The sequence below is a fragment of the Malaya genurostris genome, chromosome 1 (genome assembly GCF_030247185.1).
Source record: "Malaya genurostris strain Urasoe2022 chromosome 1, Malgen_1.1, whole genome shotgun sequence".
Classification (NCBI taxonomy): domain Eukaryota; kingdom Metazoa; phylum Arthropoda; class Insecta; order Diptera; family Culicidae; genus Malaya; species Malaya genurostris.
The window spans coordinates 139,289,587-139,311,745 of record NC_080570.1 but is presented as its reverse complement, the minus strand read 5'-3'; the positions used below and the strand labels follow the sequence as shown (position 1 = coordinate 139,311,745).

Here is a 22,159-nt window from a genome sequence, read left to right as displayed (position 1 = left end):
AAAAGCACAAGTTGGACAGCAACAGCTTAATGAAATGGTTGAAGCCCTTCCTGCACCACGATTGATTCTGGGGGATTTAAATTCGCACGGTATTATGTGGGGTTCCGTTTACAATGATAGCAGATCATCTTTAATACAAAACATTTGTGACAATTTTAGCATGACGGTATTAAATATGGGTAGCATGACACGGATCCCAAGACCTCCGGCACGCCCAAGTGCATTAGATCTATCTCTTTGCTCAACATCAATTCGACTAGATTGCACCTGGAAAATATTGCCTGATTTACACGGTAGCGATCATTTACCAATCATCATCTCAATTAGCTGTAACAAATGTATTGCTAATTCAGCTAGTATTCCATATGATTTGACAAAAAATATCGACTGGATTAAATACCAAAGTAGTATCTCTAGTATTTTGAATTCAATGGAAGAGCTCCCTCCACTTGAAGAATATGACTTCCTCATTTGTTCGATTCTGGAGGCAGCAGAACAATCCCAAACTAAACGCTTTCCTGGGCCAACGACTAACAGAAGGCCTCCCAACCCCTGGTGGGACAAAGAGTGCTCAGAGGCTAAACTCGCAAAACAAAATGCTTGCAAGACGTTTCTAAAACGGGGAGGAGGAACTCCTCAGAATTTTGAAAAACTTATGGTTTTAGAAACCAAGTACAAGAGCATACTTCGAGCCAAAAAATGTAGCTATTGGAGACATTTTGTCGAAGGTTTGTCAAGAGATACCTCAATGAGCACTCTTTGGAACACGGCCAGACGAATGAGGAATCGTAACGTGGGCAATGAGAGTGATGAATACTCGAACCGATGGATATTTGACTTTGCTAGGAAAGTTTGCCAAGATTCTGTTCCTACGCAGAGCATTATACGGGAATCTCCTCCAAATAATGGTTTTATTAATAACCCATTTTCAATGATGGAATTTTCTATAGCACTCTTGTCTTGTAACAATAACGCTCCAGGGTTGGACAGAATTAAATTCAACTTGGTGAAGAATCTGCCCAACCTCGCAAAAAGACGTTTGTTGGAATTGTTCAACAAGTTTCTTGAGCAAAATATTGTTCCACCTGACTGGAGACAAGTGAAAGTTATCGCCATTCAAAAACCGGGGAAACCAGCTTCCAATCACAACTCATATAGACCCATTGCGATGTTGTCCTGCATCAGAAAATTGTTCGAAAAAATTATTCTACGACGTCTCGACACTTGGGTCGAGACGAACGGTTTGTTGTCAGATACTCAGTTTGGCTTCCGTAGAAATAAAGGGACGAATGATTGCCTTGCATTACTTTCGTCTGACATCCAAATTGCCTTCGCTCAAAAGCAACAAATGGCATCTGTATTTTTAGACATTAAAGGAGCATTTGATTCAGTTTCCATTGATGTTCTTTCAGACAAGCTTCACCAAAATGGACTCCCAGCGGTTATAAATAATTATTTGCACAACCTTTTGTCAGAGAAACACATGCATTTTTCACATGGCGATTTGGCAACACTCAGAAATAGTTACATGGGTCTCCCGCAAGGCTCATGCCTCAGTCCGCTCCTCTATAATTTTTACGTAAATGACATTGACAGCTGTCTAGTAACCCCATGTACACTAAGACAATTGGCAGATGATGGCGTAGTTTCAGTTACTGGACCCAAAGCTATTGATCTGCATAAACCATTGCAAGATACCTTAGATAACTTGTCCGATTGGGCTGTTCATCTTGGTATCGAATTCTCTGCGGAGAAAACAGAGTTAGTCGTCTTTTCAAGAAAGCATGATCCCGCGCAGCTTCAGCTCCATATGATGGGAAGAATGATCCAACAGGTTTTAACTTTTAAATACCTCGGGGTGTGGTTCGATTCCAAATGCACGTGGGGAGGACACATTAGGTTTCTGATAACAAAATGCCAACAAAGAGTAAATTTTCTTCGAACAATAACAGGATCTTGGTGGGGTGCTCATCCGGAAGATCTTATAAAATTGTATCAGACAACGATACTTTCAGTGATGGAATATGGATGCGTTTGCTTTCGTTCCGCTGCAAACTCTCATATTATCAAACTGGAGCGAATTCAGTATCGTTGTTTGCGAATTGCTTTAGGGTGCATGCATTCGACACATACAATGAGTCTTGAAGTTCTGGCGGGAGTTCTTCCATTAAAAGATCGATTTTGGGAGCTTTCATCACGCCTGCTAATAAGATGTGAGGTGCTGAATCCCATGGTAATTAATAATTTCGAACGACTAGTCGAGCTTCGATCTCAAACAAAATTCATGACAGTATATTTTAACCATATGTCACAGGAAATCAACCCTTCAAGATATATTCCTATCCGTGTCAGCCTCCTAAATGTCCCTGACTCAACTTTATTTTTCGATACATCCATGCAGCGCGAAGTGCGTGGAATCCCGGATCATCTACGTTCGACGGAAATCCCAAAAATATTTTCAAGTAAGTTCAGGCATATTGACTCTGAGAAAATGTTTTACACGGACGGATCGCGAATTGAAGAAGCGACAGGGTTTGGTATGTTCAACAATAATGTTTCGGCCTCATTTAGGCTTCAAGAACCTGCATCTGTTTATATAGCAGAGCTAGCAGCAGTTCATTATAGTTTGAGTGTAATCGTCACATTAATTCCAAACCATTATTTCCTCTTCACAGATAGTCTGAGTGCAATTGAAGCCATTCGCTCAAACATGACTGGCAAGACTGAACCGTTTTTCCTGGGCAAAATAAAACAGTGCCTGAACGACATATTGAACAATAATTATCTAATCACTATAGTCTGGGTCCCGGCTCATTGCTCCATTCCTGGCAATGAAAGAGCCGATATTTTAGCCAAACGTGGTGCTATTGAGGGTGAAATTTATGAGAGACCAATTGCTTTCAACGAATTCTATAGCTCGTCTCGCCAAAGAACACTTGCCAGCTGGCAAGCTTCTTGGGATAAAGATGATCTGGGTCGGTGGATGCACTCAATTATTCCGAAAATATCGACAAAGGCATGGTTCAGGGGACTGGATGTGAGTAGAGATTTCATTCGTGTGATGTCTAGACTCATGTCCAATCACTACACGTTAGATGCACATCTCCTTCGAATTGGGCTCTCCGAGACTAATCATTGTGCTTGTGGCGAAGGTTATCGAGATATTGATCATGTCGTTTGGACATGCGTGGAGTATCGTGATGTCAGATCTCAACTAATAAATTCTTTGCGTACCCAAGGTAAACTATCCAATATCCCAGTTCGAGACATTCTTGCTTGTCGTGACCTTTCATACATGAAACTTATTTATCATTTCATAAAGAAAATTGGAGTTTCAATTTAATAAAGGCCCCTTTTAAGACTTAGTTCTGATCCCAGCTGCGTCCATGAGTTCAACCAATAGCTAAATTAGAATAAAAATAATGTAATGATACAAACAAACTCGAAACAGTTTATGAAATTATTAACAAAATGTCTGAAAATAACAGCTTATTTTATAATTTATAGAAGTTAATCGTTTGGTTCAAATAATATTTCCGAGTAGATTTCATAATTAATGACGAGTTACCTAAGATGATATTTAAGTAATAAGAGAATATGTTTTAATAAATTCAAAACGTTGTGACTATGTTAGAATTAAATTAGGATAAAAATATTATGTAAAAGTGATGCTACGGCGAAGAAAAACTTATGTAAACTGCCTTAAGAAATAAACGTATTTATGAAAAAAAAAACTGATAACATCGGGGGAGTAGGTTTGTAAGGCTGCCAAACCTTGGCTGGTTGACATATTAATTTAAATGAAAATCGCTTTTGAATGGAAAACTGGAACTCGATCGAATAATATCTCAGATTTAGACACTTTTATATACTCGTTTCGTTTAGTGAACAACTGCGGAACTGACTCTGCAACGATGGGGCTTTGCAGTTCTAAACTACAAAAGCCGTGGAGTTCGGATATTTAACGAAAAAGAAACACTTGCTTGTTGTTCTGGTTTATACAGTTAAGTAGTGTAATATATTATTCTTATTCTTATCAATCTACTTTTGATAAAAATTTTCTCGTGTTTTTTTGAAATCCCATTACGGAAGAATATCCGAGATATCTACTCTTTCCAGAGAACAGTATAATTGGTACATATTATGCATAAAAGTAACAAAGCTGACTGTTAGTAGTTACTGTTGGTTTTTTTTTTATGAATAGTGTTAATCGCATTGCATCCGCTTTACAGTCTGATATGAACGTATAGGTGTGGGGAAAACCGCTACTTTTAAAACAATAAAAAACCAAAGTAACTCTGAGCTGAATTTGAAAAGTTGCTCTCTTAAAAAAAAGCGGATTCCTCGCAAACAGCGACCAATAAAAACAAACGGCGGGAGAACGCGCGCGGAGCGAACAGAAAAATATATCGTAAATATAAAACTGTCGTAAAATTAGTCGTCGAGAAACATGACCTTGCCCGCCGTTTATATCTACTTTCTTCACCTGAAATAATAACTCGAACCTAAAGCGGTGCACCATGCAAATGCTAATTATCATCAACACTGAAGCAACTGCTATTCCGGATATAGTAGTGGGGTAGCGAACGCGCAGCAAGATAACTATTTAATAATAATAATAATAATCAGAGAGTAATGATGGCGAAAACACGCTTGAGTTATTATCCAAGAGTCTACATTGGTTCAAAAGTTAAGCATATAATCCATTCAGTAGTACAAATTTGTCTGCTTCAGCAATTTTTATTAATCACAAAACTTAATTACTAACGCCTCTCCGGTCTCGTCTCGTCTCGTCGGTGTCCGCCTCTGTGCTGGCGTGTTCTCCAGGACACAGAAGGACATACTTGTCTATTTTTTCTTCTATCAACGTTTTTTGTTGTTCTGTTTGCTCAAGACTGTCGATGAACGTTTTTTTCTTCTGCTGGGACTAGAATAATTGGTTTTTCGTGTTTTAATTTTATGCAATATTCGGTAAAAAGTTTTCTCCTCCCCTCCCCTTAATATCTGTCTCGATTTCGATTGGTTGACTTTCCTCGCCGTGTGCCGAGTGGCGAACTCTGTACTCGGTGAAATAAAAAAAACTGAATGGGAATGGCTTTCGAGGAGTTTCACCCTCCGTATCTTCGAGTGGTTGAAACGTTTTTCTCACTCTTTTTTTTCTTCGCTCGTTTTTGGTGGTAAAAGAAAAAACAGAAAACCGAATGAATAAATCTCTTCTTGAAGGAACCTTTGTTGGTACATCTTGTGCCATTTTGCGCTGCTTTATTTTATTTGGTGGCAACTGATACGTTGAATGATAACAATTTTCTTGGAACCACCACGTTTTAGGGGCTGGCTCTCACGTCTTTGTTTCGGAAAATGAACTTCGTTTTTGTGCTACTGGAGACGCAACAAGCTGAAAGAAAAACAAAACGAACAATTAGATTACTGACGACTGAAAAAAGTTGACAGTTTTAGTAGTTGTTTGCCAATCAATGCTGTAATTCGATAAAAATGTAAAACGCAAAAAAGTAGTTGGTAATTGCTTGATTGAGATACGGGGGAAAGTTGGCTCGCTTTCGTATCTCGTTCGATTCAATCATAATTCACTTCCAGTTATGACGACTATAGAGAATAACAGTTTGCATAAACAAGATAGTGTTGTGAATAATAATTTTATATTAAAATGAGCAAATCCAGTGGAGAAGAGGATCCGGCAGCCGTGCCTTCGCGACCAAGAATATTATATTAATACTTTGGCACATTTCAACAGAGATTCTTCAATTTCACCGAAACAGCAAATTCACTTGATGTAAACAAGGTGCAAGTGATTCGATCGAGAAAAGATAGCAGTTCGGTGTGCATACAGTTCAAGTAAAAACATTTATGTTTATAAAGTGCACAAATACAAAATTAAACGTCAGTCACCGTTGATATCAAACGTTACCGAGTTCGACCAACAATAAATATAGCTTTGTGTGAAGAGAGTTCAATAAATCCAAAAAACTTCAACCATCGTCGTCAACTAAATGGTAAAATACCAAATATTTCTTAAGACGTGAACCATCTCGCGAATTATTTTAACTTTTAGTTAAAATTTGAACGTCGAGCAGTTAATTTTTTTTCCACCGGGTGCGCCCCATTTCTAAGTTTGACAGGTGGAAAGCTATTTAGGTTTTTTTTGCACTGTAAATAAACTGATATCAAGTGGTAAAATAATTGCTAAACAGCGAACGTAAGAAGAACTTTTTTGACTGAAATTATAAAAAAGTTGTACAAAAGAAATTTTTACTAAAGGTCGAAAATTAAAGTTTTCAGCAAGATTTTTCTTAGTGTCCGAAAATAACTATCGATTTGTCAAAAATAATCATACTTTCGAGAAGGTTTATTCTTGACAACCACAAAATAATGGCTGAATTGTCAAATTTTACCTAAAACTTAAAATAATTCGCGAGATGGTCCACAGTCTTAATCGGCCGAAATCGAGTGGCAATGAACGAACATAATCAAATACAAACGAAACACCGTTTTCGATGGTAGAATTCTCACTTGAGCTCTTGTGCAGAGATCATTATTTGTAATCGCATCACGTAAGAACGGATGGATAGATTTACATGATTCTTTTTTTGTTTGATCAATTTTTACCCCCACCGGGTTCGTACATCAAAAAAATTAGGAAAATTTGCCGGAAAAGTGGGAAAAATCAATAAACAATTATTTTGTATGGACAATGGAATTTTCCGTTGAAAAAGTCGTCTATGCTTGCTAGATCTACGATTGATGTTTGGCGCGCAACGAGTTGCATAAGTGCTTGGCCGTCGATAGAAAGGAATACTAGATCGTCGAAAAAAGTTTTTGGCGCCCAACGAGATGTTTTGTGTGGAGATTTCACATGCATACTTGATGGATGTGATTCGTCATTTTGACCCACGTGCTTAAATGGGTATCAAAATTATTGCTTACTAATGTCGTTTACATTTACCAGTTGATGAATTGTTTCAATGGAGTCAGATGAATAGTATTGGTCATTGCGGGGGCAAGATTAACAAATTAGAATTTTTTTTTAATGAATCAATGATAAGATTGTGCTGTAGAAGCGCTAAGGTCAAACTAAGAGATTTTCCTTGCATTTTTCTTTCTAATGATTTAGATTAGACTAAGCGAACACAGTAAGTGGTTATTAGATATCAATGTTCAAGATGATTACCATAATGAATTGAGACTGTTATTTTATGTTGCATATTCTGTGAAGAAGAATGTTCAAACTGTTAAGATCAATATCAAATTACAATTTAAGCGTCGTCTCCAAGCCATCAAAAGTTCCATAGTACCTGAAAATAACCACTTTATTAGAGCTCTAAAATACTCATGGTACTTTTTGATAACTTGAACGTGCAGAACAGATACTGAGAAAAATTTCTCACTGCTTAAAAGCTGTATACACCGAATTATTTTTACGGATGTCGGTACAGTTTTACTGACTTTCAAACAGTAATCCGTCCAGTAAAAGTTTTATTTGCTGAATGATTCGTACAGTTCCACTGAACTTCGATCTGTCATAATTCTAATGACTTCTTCATTATTCAATACCGACGTTCGGCGAAATTTACAAAACAATTCTAAAAATATGTAAACGTCTTGACCCGTAAAGTATTACTGTTTTTTGGTAAATTGTATTAGAGATCTGGGGAAGAAAGGAGCAATTTAGTTTTCAAAATATATTTCCATCCGATTAATTAATTTATTTGCGTGTGATGAATGAACTGAATTACATTTGCTCTCCAGAAATAATTTATTCAAATAAAATGATCAGATATCTTTCGGATGCAATTCAGTAGAATATGGGATCACCCTTCATATTTTTAAAGTGCTGAAATAAAAAGTTGTGAAAGGCTTTTTGAATATATTTACTAAATGAAAAATTACCACTAGGAATCAGTATTATCTATTTTTCACAAGCAATCAATTCGCACCACTGTCATCTCAAAAAAAATTTTTTTTGAAAAAATCAACTTTCTGGGACTTAGAAAAATTTTCATATTTTTTTCAAGTCCCAAAAAGTCGACTTTTTCAATATTTTTTTTTCGAGATGACACTAAATCTCGACGTTTCATGCAATTCTAAGCCTTTTGGCATTAAAAATTTTTTTTCGATTTCGAAAATTTCATGTACTCCCCCCTATGGTGATATTTCAAGATATATGAAAATTCCACTAAGCTTCCGAAATTATTTAATAAAATTATGAAATACATTTTCATGAGACTGTTATGAAAGAAGAGAAAGGCATTATCACACCACTAGGTGGATTAAGAAGGGTTTTTTCAATTTTACATGGGTTTGTGTGAATACAGATGGTAAAACAAATAGACAAATAGGCAAATAGACGAATAAAAAAAATTTCGATAATAATTTATCAATTAAGCGAACAAATGTTGGCAACACCGTCTTAGATTTGAATGAAACGCATGCTTTGTTTTTTTTTAAATAGGTTAACTTTTGAAAAGAGCCAAACTTTCTTAATCTATTTTTTTCAATCAGTTTTAGTGGAAAAACGACAAATCCTACAAAAAGTGATTGTTACAAAATCTGTCAAATTTTCGAGTAAAAATACTGGAAAAATCCTGATCAAAGAAAACCTATTTTTGATTTTGATAATTTTTTGTCCGAAGGTAGGTAATTATGTACTGATCACGATGCACGATTGGCACGTTCAAGGAACAGAAGTTACGTCTCCAGTATCAGGTATTATTGCAGTATCTTTTTTTCTCGGAAATAAATTGCTTCCGAGCGAGGGATGCTTTCGAGGTGGTAACCCTAAGTTCTACTGAACTGTCCGAAATATTGAGGTTAGCCGTGAAGGAAAAATAATACCTGTTTTGTGCTTTTGTTTAAAGTCTTATTTTCATTTGCTAAAGTGAAGCTAATGCTTTCAGGATCCTCCAAAATTCCATGACTGAAATTAAAACTAAGATGGAATCGGACATAATTGGGCTCATTGTGCGGATTAGTTTGATGAAATTCGGACTCAAAACGTTGATGAATTAGGTTAGTGAAAATGAAGAAACCAAAAAAAAAGAAAAGAACAGCACATTCAAATTACCATCTTGTGGCGTTTGATCCCAATACGATTGAGAATTAGATCGAAACTCCAGCACTGTCAGCAAGTGTCCCCGATCTATCATAAAAATTCCCGATAGAGAAAAACTTTTCCTTCTGCTTTTTTGTGTCTTTTTTTCTGCTTCTGTTATCGTTGTTGTTTTTTTTTTGCCCTTTTCGTTTTCCACGCCGCGGCTTGTGACGAAAAGTCATCGAAAACGGAAAAGTTTTTCGCTTCGCAAAGTGATTGTTAGTTTTGTCGGCTAATGGATGGATGGAAGTTCGCGGAAGCTTTTCATGCGACGTTAATGTTCGGTTCAGTGAAACAAAGAGTTTCGTTTGCGAAAGCCGACTTGTTTTTGTTTGGGAGATTGATTGATCTGAAAGTGATGATGACGATGATGATGATGATGATAACGATAACGATAAGGTTGATCATAATGTGTAATTGACAGTCATAGGAAGAACAACATCAAGTTAGCTTCCAAATAAAAAAAAATAAATATCGATGCGAAGGAAATTGGCAACGTGAGCGATTTTGTGAAAGTTTCTGTTCTGAGTGCTTATTTCGCCTACTGCCATTTGACGGCAAACTGTAATCAAGTCCGCTTGAGTGACGTTTCCTTATTTTGGAAAGAAACAGAAAGGAGGGGGAGGACATTTTTAACTTGGTTTCTTTGTGTTTGATGACACACATGAATATTTAGTTGCAGAATGGGACAAAATTCTTAGGAGTGACGTTATATTTAAATTAATGCGATTATAAACAAGCGCCTCAATGCAGGTTGCAAGCATGTTGTATTTAAGAATGTTGCTTGTCGGAGTTTTCTTAATCTGCTCAGTTTTGTTCGCCTGCAGGTAGGCAGAGCAAGCTCCGTGTAGGAACTAACAATAAATAATAATCTTACCAAACTTGGCACAGTCACAAGAGTATTTTTTCGATGGAAGGGAGTGGATATTTCCCAACGAATACTGATACTTCTTGTGCAAATCAGGGAAGCCTATAAAAATACTCATGGGGAAAGGTAATTGTAAGAACATGTGAAAAGGGCGTTGGTAATATAAAATTACAGGTAGGTTTGAATTGATCTGAAATTGCACAGAAAAATAAGATGATCTTAATTTTTTGTTCTAGCGTTGATTATTTGGTTCTATTTGATCATAGAAAATGAATTTCCAGATAAAAAAGTTATTGTAGAATTTATTTTTTTGTCACTTGTTCAACAAAATCATACCATTTATTAACAAATAAACATGTTTGAATGAAACTCCCACAGATCATAAGTAGAACAATAAGCTTAAACTTATTGTATAAAGGTTGGGAAAAAATTGTGGTTGAAGAATTTATGAACAAGAATTTTTTGTTCATAATTTCATATATTTATACAATAAGTTTACGCACGGAACGACCGAAATTAGCTCTGCGCCTAGTTCGTATTACTGTTTTTGAATTAGTTGATTTCAACAACAAAATTTCCAAAATAACTATAAAATCAGTTTAAATTGAGAATTTACTTTGCTGAAAAAAACTCTTATTTTTAGAGAACGTGTTTAGTTGATGAATATTCTGGACACAAACCAGCAATATTTCAGTCCAACACGAAATTCTCATTGACAACTAATTTTGTTATTAAAATCAGAAAATTTGTTTCTATCTATCTATTACCATCATTACTGAAGGACAGCACAAAGAAAACAAAAATAAAATTAGTTTTATTAACAAGTTTATTAGCCAAAAACTCATGAGAAGTGTCAAAGCAAAACAATCCATTAAAAAGCTAGAAGGGACAGTCTTGTTGAAACTGCTTGCAAATTGTTTAGATGTTTTTCGCATGTGTTACGATATATCCATGCATAAATTTCTAAACCGATATGTAAAAATGTTGTAAATGTAAACTGTTAGTGGAAAGTGTATTTATTCAGAATTTGTGCGCATTTAAAGCGATTGTGCGTAATAATGTTTTTACGGGGAACAGTGAAGTGAGTTTCGAATATTGCACTCTAATTGTATATGTCAAATGATGTTTTGCCTTTCTCATATAGAAAGGTACTCAGTTCATCGAGCTGAGCAATGTCTGTGTGTGTGTCAAATAATCTCACTTGGTTTTCTCGGAGATGGCTGAACCGATTTTGACAAACTAGGATTAAAATGAAAGGTCTCGTGGTCCCATACGGAATTCCTGAATTTCATCCGGATCCGATTTCCGGTTCCGGAGTTATAGGGTAAAGTGTGTTCAATATTGTACACCGTCACTTAAACTGGCGAGACAAAAAACGTAAAAAAATTTCTAAACTAGTCTCAAAACTACACAAATCGATAGTCATTATCAGTAGGCAACTAAACAAACTGTTTCCGGCTATCCTGGTTCCCGGTATCCGGTTCCGGATTCCGGAAAGTGCATATAATAGTGATCCCATTTCGTTTTCTTAAGGATGGCTTACGCAATCAAAGCACTCTTTTATTCTGTATGTTATGCATAAACAATCTCTTGGTTTCTTTCAAAACTCGAAGAGAATTTTTTTGAATAGAATACCACAATATTATATGTACATGAGAAAGGCATCATTACACCACTAGGTGGATTAAAACAGGTTTTTTGTATCTTCCAACCTTCTGGGCAACGCTGTCCGGTGTACTACTTGTACCGAGTGCTCAAAGTTTTCAGTGAGATAGTCAATTTCGCGAAGTCGAATGAAGAAAACAGCAATTGAGAAGAAAAATTTTCAAAAAAAAGTTTATGTTTCGCTTATGTCTTTTTCTCCAATACAACATCGTATTTATACCTGCCAATATAGAAAAGATAATCGTGAATCGAATTTTTTTCGGTAGTCGTGTGCCATCTAGTGGCTAGTAGTCATTACGGTGTTAACGTTTTTTCGGTGACAGATCGCCATATAGCTACAAATTGCAGAAACCAATTCAACCATTTATGTTGGTTGTCAAAAACGTTTTTATTTCTCTAATTCAACTAAAAAATTAGTTGAATGGAAATGAAGTGTGGCTTAGCTAAGAAATGACAGCACGTTTAATTGGTGAATTCAACTAAAAAAATAGCCATTTCAACAAATATTTTATTATTATTAAGGGAATTAGAATTAAAAAATCTAAATTAGCAAAAGTGAGATATTTTTAGTTGTCTCAAAAAAATAACTAACTAAAATCATAAAATCAACTAATTTTTCGCCAAAATGCTGATTTCGGTCGTTCTGTGCGTATACTCTATTATCTGTGATCTGTGCAAGTTTTAGATAAATATCTTTATTTGTTAATGAATGGTATGATTTTGTTGAAAAAACGTGTTTAATCCACCTAGCAGTGAGATGATACCTTTTTTTATCAATCCGCATGTGTTTTTTGCATGAATATTCTTCGGTGTTTAAGTTTTCATGACATTATTTTAATGACCGTCGTTTTAAACGACAATTTGAGATTTTAATCACTCATTACTCTGTAATGTTTCGAACTGCAAAACGGATCGAATTTGAATCTAAAAGTGTGATAATCGATCAAACATGCCATGATATGTCGAAGTAAGTTCCACTTTAGAATTGACGGTAATTTAAGGTACTTCCAGAGCCGGTATTCAGGAACCAGCATAACCCAAACCGATTCGTATGGCCATATGACGAATAAATTACAACAGTTTTGAGTTCAACTTTGAAGCTTTTCGGGATTGTCATCTTCTATATCGGTTTGAATTTTAAAAATTCATCATCGTGTAATTCGAGAACCGGAAGTCATAATTTAATAAAATAATTAATTTTGTATATAAGTTTATTTTAATTTGAATTTTTGTTTCTGAAATTTAATAAGGCTTTTTTTTTTGAGAAAACGATTGAGCTTTGAGAAACGATTTTATACTGGAACCGGAATTCTAAAATCAGTATGGCCGAAGTCAGATAAATTCACCTGAGTAGCTGTACAGTTTACATTTGTTTCAAAACATTTGAAAATCAGTGAAGACATTTTTGAGAAATCATAGCACTAATTAAATTTTTAGGTGCCTTCTGAATCGACAACTGAATACTACCAAAACTGAAAAAAGTTAATTTTTTTTATCGACTTTCCAAATCTGCTAACCCGATAAACCTGATTAATTTATGTGGAATAGACATTTTTATACCAATCACCCTGTATCCCTGAAACCGGAAGTTGGATCTGACTGAAGAGCAAGATGTTTTATAGAACTTTTCATTTGAATCTTAGATCGGATCAGCCATCTACGAGAAAAATGAGTTACACAATTTTGATTTCGTTTCACATATCATCCTGTAGTTCCGGAACCAGAGGTCGGAACCAAACATAATTCAGGAGCTTTGTTTGGGAGCATACGACTTTTCGTATGAATCTGAATTTGCAGAAAAGAAATTTTCCGAGAAAATTGAGTGAAATTATTTGTCACACACGCATTTGCTGATCTCGACGAACTGATTCGAATGGTATATGGATGTTATGTTGTTCCAGCATTTATTGCTGTAAGTAGTTTAAAACAAAATAATTAAAAAAAATTCTGCCATCATCTGGTTTATATATGTCATATTCGAACGATTATGTTGCCAAAAACGAGCCGTGCCAAAATCGGTCCGAGGCTAAATGTCACGAAAAAGGATGCTGTACACAGTCGTTTTGGTACTTAGAAACAATTGTATAAAAAATCGTGTTTTACGTTGCCCCCAAGCATTACTTTGTCATACAGCGCTCAAAACTTCTACTGCTGGAATAGGGAAAAAAGCCGTTTACACAAAAATTTCGATATCTCCGTTAAAAAATGATGCCTTTCTCATATCAATCAAACTATCATATATAATACTGTGGTATTCTTCAAAATTATTTTTCTTCGATTCTTAAAAGAATAATCGAAATAGATTTGTTTGACCGTCTACTGATAAAAACTATCAATTGGAAAAGATTTGAGGTCGATTTAGAAAACTTTTTACGGTTTCTCGCTCTTTTCAGTGATGGTATAAAATTTTTAACACACTTTACCCTATATTTCCGGATCCGGATGAAATTCAGGAATTACGTATGGGACCACAGGACCTTTCATTTGAACCTAAGTTTGTGAAAATCGGTCGCGCCATCTATGAGAAAAGTTAGAACACATATTTTCATTTTTTTGCCCATTTTACCCCATAAAGTTAGTGCAAAAAACGTTACATACACACATACGTACATACACACACACAGACATTTTACGTACTCGACGAACTGAGTCGAATGGTATATGACACTCGGCCCTCCGGGCCTCGGTTCAAACGTTCAAACGGTTTTCACAGTGATTGCATAACCTTTCTATATGAGAAAGGCGAAAAAAAATTTTTCTTCGATTCTTAAAAGAATAACCGAAATCGGTTTGTTTGACCGTCTACTGATAAAAACCATCAAATTGGAAAAGATTTGAGGTCGATTTAGAAAATTTTTTAAGGTTTTTCCCCATTTTCAGTGATGGTGTACAATTTTTAACACACTTTACCCTATATTTCCGGATCCGGAAGTCGGATCCGCATGAAATTCAGGAATAACGCATGGGACCACAGGACCTTTCATTTGAATCTAAGTTTGTGAAAATCGGTCGCGCCATCTATGAGAAAAGTTAAAACACATATTTTCTTTTTTTTGCACATTTTACCCCATAACTCTCGAACCGGAAGTCGGATCTAAATAATATTCAGGAATTTTGTATGGGACCTCAAGACGTTTCATTTGAATCTAAGTTTGTGAAAATCGGTTCAGCCATCTCCGAGAAAAGTTAGTGCAAAAAAACGTTACATACACACATACGCACATACACACACAGACATTTTGCGTACTCGACGATCTGAATCGATTGGTATATGACATTCGGCCCTCCGGGCCTCGGAAAAGTTTTCTAAAGTTTGAGCGAATTCTATACCTATTTTTTATATATATAAAAAAAGGTGAAAAAACACGAAAATAGCAATATATTGTTTCGTTAGTTCTTTTGGACCGTATTTTCTCTCGGCAACGCTGCATATAACTCATATTTTCATTGATACTACTAAGAGATTCGTAAGAAAAATTGTTCTTTCAATAATGAATAAGAACTACAAAATTTGTTTTGGCATACATTAGCATAACCCATTCAATTTTTAACAGTTTTGACCCAATTTAATGGGTTTTAAGATTAAAAGAAAACGGTTTAGTATTTCAAACACATTTTATCCTGTTGTTCCGCAAGTGAAATCCGAACAAAGGTCAAAAGCAATCTATTTTTATTTGACCCTTGTATTTGAGTCTAGGTTTGTGAAAATCGACTTAGTTATTTATGAGAAAATGAAAAGTTCTGTTTTTGAGTTTACGACTAATATTTCCGGTACTCCCGGAACCGGGAGCTGGAAACCGGTATAGCTGAAATCGTTTCGTTTGGCCAGCAACTAGCATAACCTATAAATTGAAATAATGTTGAACCAAATTTAAAACTATTTTTACGTTCGTCTCCGGGAAATTGAAGTGATTTCCGATTTGGAACACACGAGCATTTTCTCGGCACATTCGGGACCGGGAACGATGATCCGGTATACCCAAAATCAATATATTTGATTATCAATTAACCATAAAATTTATATACTTATAAGCCTATAATTCTAGAACCGGAAGTCGTATCCGGATGTAGGGTTGTAAGACTTTTCATTTGAACCGAAAGTTGTGAAAATTTCACTTTTTCTTCATTTTTTGCATATGTTACCCCGTTACTACCGAACCGGAGGTTCGATCCGGGTTAAACTCAATAAGAACCTATAGTGCCAAGAGTCCTTTCATTTGAATCGAATTTACATTTTTACTTTTAGGGATCCAGGAGTTAGATCAGAATAAAAATCGTGATATTCTATGGTATCTGAAGATCTCTCAGTTGAATCTAAGGTGGTAAAAACTGGTTGAGCCATTTTCGAAAAAAAATACTGACCTTATTTTCCCCTATTCTGTGCATATCACTCTGCAATTTCGGAACCGGAAATAGGTTCTAAATGAAATTACGGAACTTTGTGTGAGACTCTAAGTTTGTGAAAATTGGTTCTACCATCTTCGATTGAGTGACAATCTTTGTCATACATACACATACACACAGACATTTTCTCAGTTCGTTGAGCTTAGTCGAATGGTAAATGACAATCGACTCTACGGGCCTCGGTTGAAAAGTCGGGTTCCAGAGTGATTGCAATATTTATGTACAGAGCTTTTCTATAGAAAAACGTAATTCGACATGATGATGGCCTTTTTTCAAAGTCGTGTCTTCTTATCTCACTTTCTGACAGTTACTTTCCAATAAACCTCTGTAATGTAATTACTAAACTTTTCTATTTGTAGACTTCGTTGTCCATAAAAATCATTTATTGTGAGAGTTGCCATTGATGATAGACAAGTTGCAATTTTGTAAAAAAAAACATAAAAAATGGGTCTATTTCATTAAACTGAAATTATATAATTACAATTAGTAAGTTGTGTAGTTTTTAATGATGAAAAACTTTGTAAAACATGAAAAACTCATAGAAATTGAAAATATGTATGTTTTCTTACAAACACTGGTTTTCGGACACCCTTTTTCAGAAAATACATTATATCATGAATTACAGTCAAGTTACGGGAATAGTACCTTCAGCAAACTTGTTTGAAATAACTTTCTGCGCAACTTTGTCGAAGTAACTTAGCCTCTATGTTAGCCCTGAGCTAAAATAAAATGTTTATCTCACTTTTAGGGGATTAATCACATAAATGAAATTTGTTGAAAGATGGCGTCTATCATTTTGAGCAACTTTGCTGAAGATACTGTACCTCGAAAACTAAGTTTTTAATGAGTTATCAATTAAGAGCGTGAAATTGCGCTTTTGAACTGGCATGTTTGGATGCAGCCCAAGAACGAATCCTGTGCTTTGTCCAAACTAGCTGGCGCTGGATATTTGACTCGTGGTACCAACTTTTATCCAACTCGTTCGAGATAGTTGATGACTGACAAGCATGCAGCATCCAAATTTTCAACGGCGGATGAAATCTCGATGCAATGCAATAGTTCCGCATTTGAAACTCCTTGATACTTGACTTGCGAGCTACCGTTTCAGTGGCCTTTTACGACATGGAACAGGAAACCGGTGGATTCTTGGTTGAAATAATTCCAATTTCCATTGGTGGCCGGGTAGCCGGAGTTATGAAAATATTATTTGGAAATCAATGAGCAATTCAAGAAATGTGTAGCAGCATGTGTCAAACTTCACAAATTCCGATTAAAACGAAACATTGCATACGTCTTCGATATAGCAAACCATTTATTTTTCACTATGGGAGATATTGACTTTTGAAAAGGGCTAATAATTTTTGTATGATTTTTTCACTGTGGAAACTGACTTTTGAACCGAGGCCCGGAGGACCCAGTGTCATATACCATTCGACTCAGTTCGTCAAGATCACTAAATGTCTGTCTGTGTGAGTATATATGTAACAAAACTATGCCCTCGATTTTTTCGAAATCGATTTTCACAAATTCAGATTCTGTATTTCTCAAATCGAAAAATAAATACTATATTTTATGTCTTCGGCGCTTCGAGTTCCGATTTGCCGAAATACTAATATAAACACACGCAAACAACAATCGGCTCGTTGTTTATGACGAAAACGGTCGATTGAAAATGTCAAATAGATTTGTTTCTTTCACTTCTTTTTATCGTGGTCTTTTTATTGTCCATTTTGGATCAGAGGGCGTTACAACAATTTTGCAAATTTGAAACAAAAAAAATCACAAATTTTGCGTTTCTAAACAAAAAACTTGTTTTATAAATTTTTCAAGTTCATGTGGTGGTAATGCCGATTGATGATTATTTCGTTTGTTTTCTTTAGTTTTTTTTATTAGAAAATATTTATTTCCATTCGGAAATCAGTACATTCTTGCCTGGAAAATAAAAAAAAACTATTAAGATGATGAAGATAAATCATCCGATAATTATTTTGATTTGATTTAATTCACTATTTTAAAATACAATACGTACTGCAGAATGTACTGTTTTGCCTTTCTCATACAGAAAGGCTATACAATCACTGTGAAAATCGACTTTTGAACCGAGGCCCGGAGAGCCGAGTGTTTTATATCATTCGACTAAGTTCGTCGAGTACGCAAAATGTTTGTGTGTATGTGCGACTGTGTAACAAATGTGTAACATTTTTTTGCACTAACTTTTCTCGTGGATGGCTTAACCGATTTTCATAAACTTATATTCAAATGAAAGCTCTTTTGGTTCTAAACAAAGTGGCTGAGTTTTGTTTGAATCTGACCTCCGGTTTCTAAATGAGAAAGGCAAAATAGTTGGCAGCTCTGTGTTGTACATCGTTAGTAAAGGCGAGCATGTTTTCTTGTTCCGTACCAATACCAAATACAAATAATAATACCCCTAGGTCCCATACAAATAGATCATCAATGTTTGGTTCATGGTTTGGTTGAGCAAGTTAGCCTAGCCTAATTCACTGTATGGAGTTGACAGAATAACCGTGAAGAAATATAAAGTATCTGGCAACGAAACCCCGGAAGACCCGTAGTTGCTACGACACGAATTTAGTTTGTTTGTTTTTATTTAGGGGAATAAGCTGGTTTTCACCATGGTCGATTTTGACGAAGGATCTGATGTGTTCCAAATGTTTCAATTGAATGCAGCGTCAGTGTTAATTCATTTTCCGGTGAACGGAAACCCGAAATCGGCGAACGCTATGGATATTCAGAGGGTAGGTGTTTCGGTGCAAGTGATCGGCAAATGAATACAGGAGCGAACCGATATTCAAATAAAATCGCATTCGTTGGAGGATACTTGTACTTGCGACGCAACAACTTGGACTTTTTGTACAACAAACAAATGTGGGGATTCCAGACGGCCTGACAATGGTTTCGGGCAGTGTTGGTGATTCCCAATAATTTGACAGAAGCTGTTCGATATTCATCTATATTGAATACAACATTTTCAATCCGGTAGAAAATGCTACAAGAACTCGCTATCTCTCAATTCATGAACCATGAGAGAATTTTTCTACATTTCTTCGCTCCACTTCATACTCTGACTATTCCACGGCCCTTAACCAAATATATACAGTCCGGCAATGATCGGCGCTGTAAGGAATTTACCAAGAGAAAATCGCAAGTTGATAATCATCGCAGATAATTCGACTTGATGATTCTCATTCTAAAGCTTGCTTCAGATAGAATTGGAACAAAGAAAATTGTCTGTATTTCAGTTATTTATTATTGAATTCAAGATTGTTTTCAATACAAATGTAGCGTTTTCTTCATACTTTTAAGAAAAAATACGGATAAAATTATTCGTCACGGTTTCGAAGGAATTCTCGATTTTTTCCTGTAACACGGCTCAAATCTGGCCAAAACATTATGGGATGGTCGTGGGATCGAATGAACGGCAAAATTCGTTTTTGGAGGCACTGTTTTCGGTATAGTTCCGATGTTATTGTCTTATTTGTAACGAAAACTTTCGTTTTTTGCCACAGCTGCAAATGCCCTGCCAAATCATAAATTTTCTTGCAAATTTGTCGGCAAAAACAAATTTAAATTTGGCTGAAATATCCCCCCGAGTCGTTGCCAAGTAAAATTTTTGATCTGGGATTTGACCGACGTCAGCCTTGACATAGGTTTCATCGTCCATCAGAAGACACCCGTCGACTTGGTCAGCACCTGGTCATATAGTTTCCAAGCACGAATTTTGACCCCACTATTCTGTTTCATGGTCCGATTTGGCTGTTTGCTAGCTCGATACGACTTGATTCCTTCCCGGAGTCGAGTTCTCCTCACGGTACTATGGGCAGCACCGAATTTTCTGACCAAATCACGGTCCGACAGATTAGGATTCCTCTTAATCGTCTTCAAAATCTTACCACGCAATTTCCGGTCGTCAGTTCGACTCCGACGATCGGCTTGAGGCTTCCGAATCGTCGTCTATGTTTTCTTATACCGTTTGATAACGCGCCATACGGTATTTATGGGGGATTTCAGCTGTTTAGCTAGCCTAGATGCAGACCACAATGGGTTTTCCAAATAACTGTGCACATTTTTTTCCCTTCTTTCGGCTTCCATGTTGATTGTTTACGAAGTACAGTCGATTTGCGGAATGTCAAAAATCATACGTGAAGCTGACAAAATTCCCGACACGTGGGCGCCAAGAACAAAAGTGTGTTCCAATTCTAAATGAAGCAAGCTTTAAACATTTTTCTAATACCGTTTTCGTTTATTGATCAGAGCAGCCCGAAAGCTGACCCAGAGTCGCCCAAACAACGTTTGATATGTTTGTTTTAGCAACCTGAGGTCGCTCTAGATCGGACTCCAATTGCGTAGTTTCGCTCTGAATATTTTCTCGGGTCGCACCACGCATCCAGCCGAGTTTGTTTATTTTTTTTTTTTCATGAGTTGTTGTTTAGGGCGCGTACCACGTGTTCGTTTTACTCGGAGTCAGAGTAGCCCGCGTCTAGGTTCAAAAACGAAAACGGTATAAGAAACCGCTGTGTATTAGAATTAGAACAGTTTCTATGGTAATATTGGTGCGTTGCAAAATCGAAGTGAGTTCCGTTCGGCAATTTTTTAAAGAATTATAAGACCTTTCACTTGCATCTTAGTTTGTGAAAATCGGATAAGGAATTTCATTTCATCATTTTCTCGCAATTTTGCATATAAAGGATGATTTTTTAAGAGATATAGGAATTGATTTGAAAAAAAATATACAAAAAAATGATGAAATTGGTAAATTCATTATCAGAATCGATAGAACGATCAATACAATATTATGTTCTTCTCACTTTTCCAGCGTCCAAAGAAAAACACCAGCAAAAAAATCACCCTTCATTACTCTGTGTTTTCGGAACCGGAAGTCGGGCGAATAGTAGTCGATGAGCCCAAAAAAACCCCTGAGGAAATTGAGTAGCATTATATGTTTTTTTTTCATGCATAAGAAAACCGCGTAACTTCGGAAATCCGCATAGAATACGCCGCAAAACTATAGACAAATATTTTGTGTTGCCCTATGTCTTCAAAAGTTCATGAAACATCGAGATCTGTTGCAATCTCGGAAAATATTTTATTAAAAAAAAATTGAAAATTTTCTAAGCATCAGAATTGAATAAAATAAATTTTGAATTTACACCTGATCTCGACGTTTCGTGCATTTCCAAAACAAAACGGCATAACTTTCAAAATTCGCATAATAAAAACCGCGTAATTTCGGAAAACCGGGCCACGGCTCAGAGCAAAAATTAACATTTTACTAAGTAGTCGAACAATACTAAGCCACGTTTAAACTAAGCAATTTTCGAGTTCTTTGTTTTCGATACTAAATTTATGGTTGTGATAGATTTTCTATGATCGTCTTGAAATTTAGGGGTAGGTTCGGTAATTTCCAATATAACAGCCTTTCTAAGAACTTTGTTTTAGAAGTTTCACAGAGGTCAACAAGTAAAACATTGTGCGAAAACGATCTGTATCATTGTTACAATCATCATCATCATTACCATCGAATCAATCGTCGTTCTGTTATGGCGTGGAATCTGAGAAGAAAATTGAAATAAATAAATAAATCCCTTGTTACCTAGTTAGTTAGATAGTTAGTTAGTTATAATAGAATCAATTCTTCACAACAATACATAAAACTATCTACCGAATCAAAGTTTCACTATTTCTAAAACATAAAAAAAACCCTTCAAGGGTCCAGAAGCGACGCGAATCACAGTAGGCTTCGCAGTATCTGATTGACAGATACGTATGAGATTCGGGGCAAACAATGTCGAATAGTGCCATAAGAGTATTGACGTATGTAAATAGAAGATAAATATTTATTGTTAGATCATTCTATCACTAGTCGTAACCTTTTCCCGGAAAATACATAAGCTGTTCTTTGTGTATAGAACACAAAAAACCATTGATTAAAAATTGATCAAGAAAGAAAAAAAAACCAAAAGCTTTATTATATAGTTTGAATGCACATGACAGCCAGCAAACGAATATATTTTCTACGAAATTGTTAAACATTATATTAGTGCAATGAAAAACGCTTTGAATATTATTCATATTTTACGACAGACAGACGAATAGTG

At 35.7% G+C, this 22,159-nt stretch overlaps 1 protein-coding gene across 1 annotated transcript in view; it reads left to right on the top strand.

Moving 5' to 3' along the window:
- The window catches only part of LOC131425921 (octopamine receptor Oamb), a 348,159-nt gene extending 327,193 nt beyond the window's left edge, over positions 1–20,966 (top strand). Inside the window, exon 8 of the transcript XR_009229046.1 lies at positions 20,878–20,966. The gene's annotated coding sequence lies outside the window, so the exon portion shown is untranslated. The remainder of the gene's footprint in view (positions 1–20,877) is intronic.
- Positions 20,967–22,159: the final 1,193 nt, after the last annotated feature.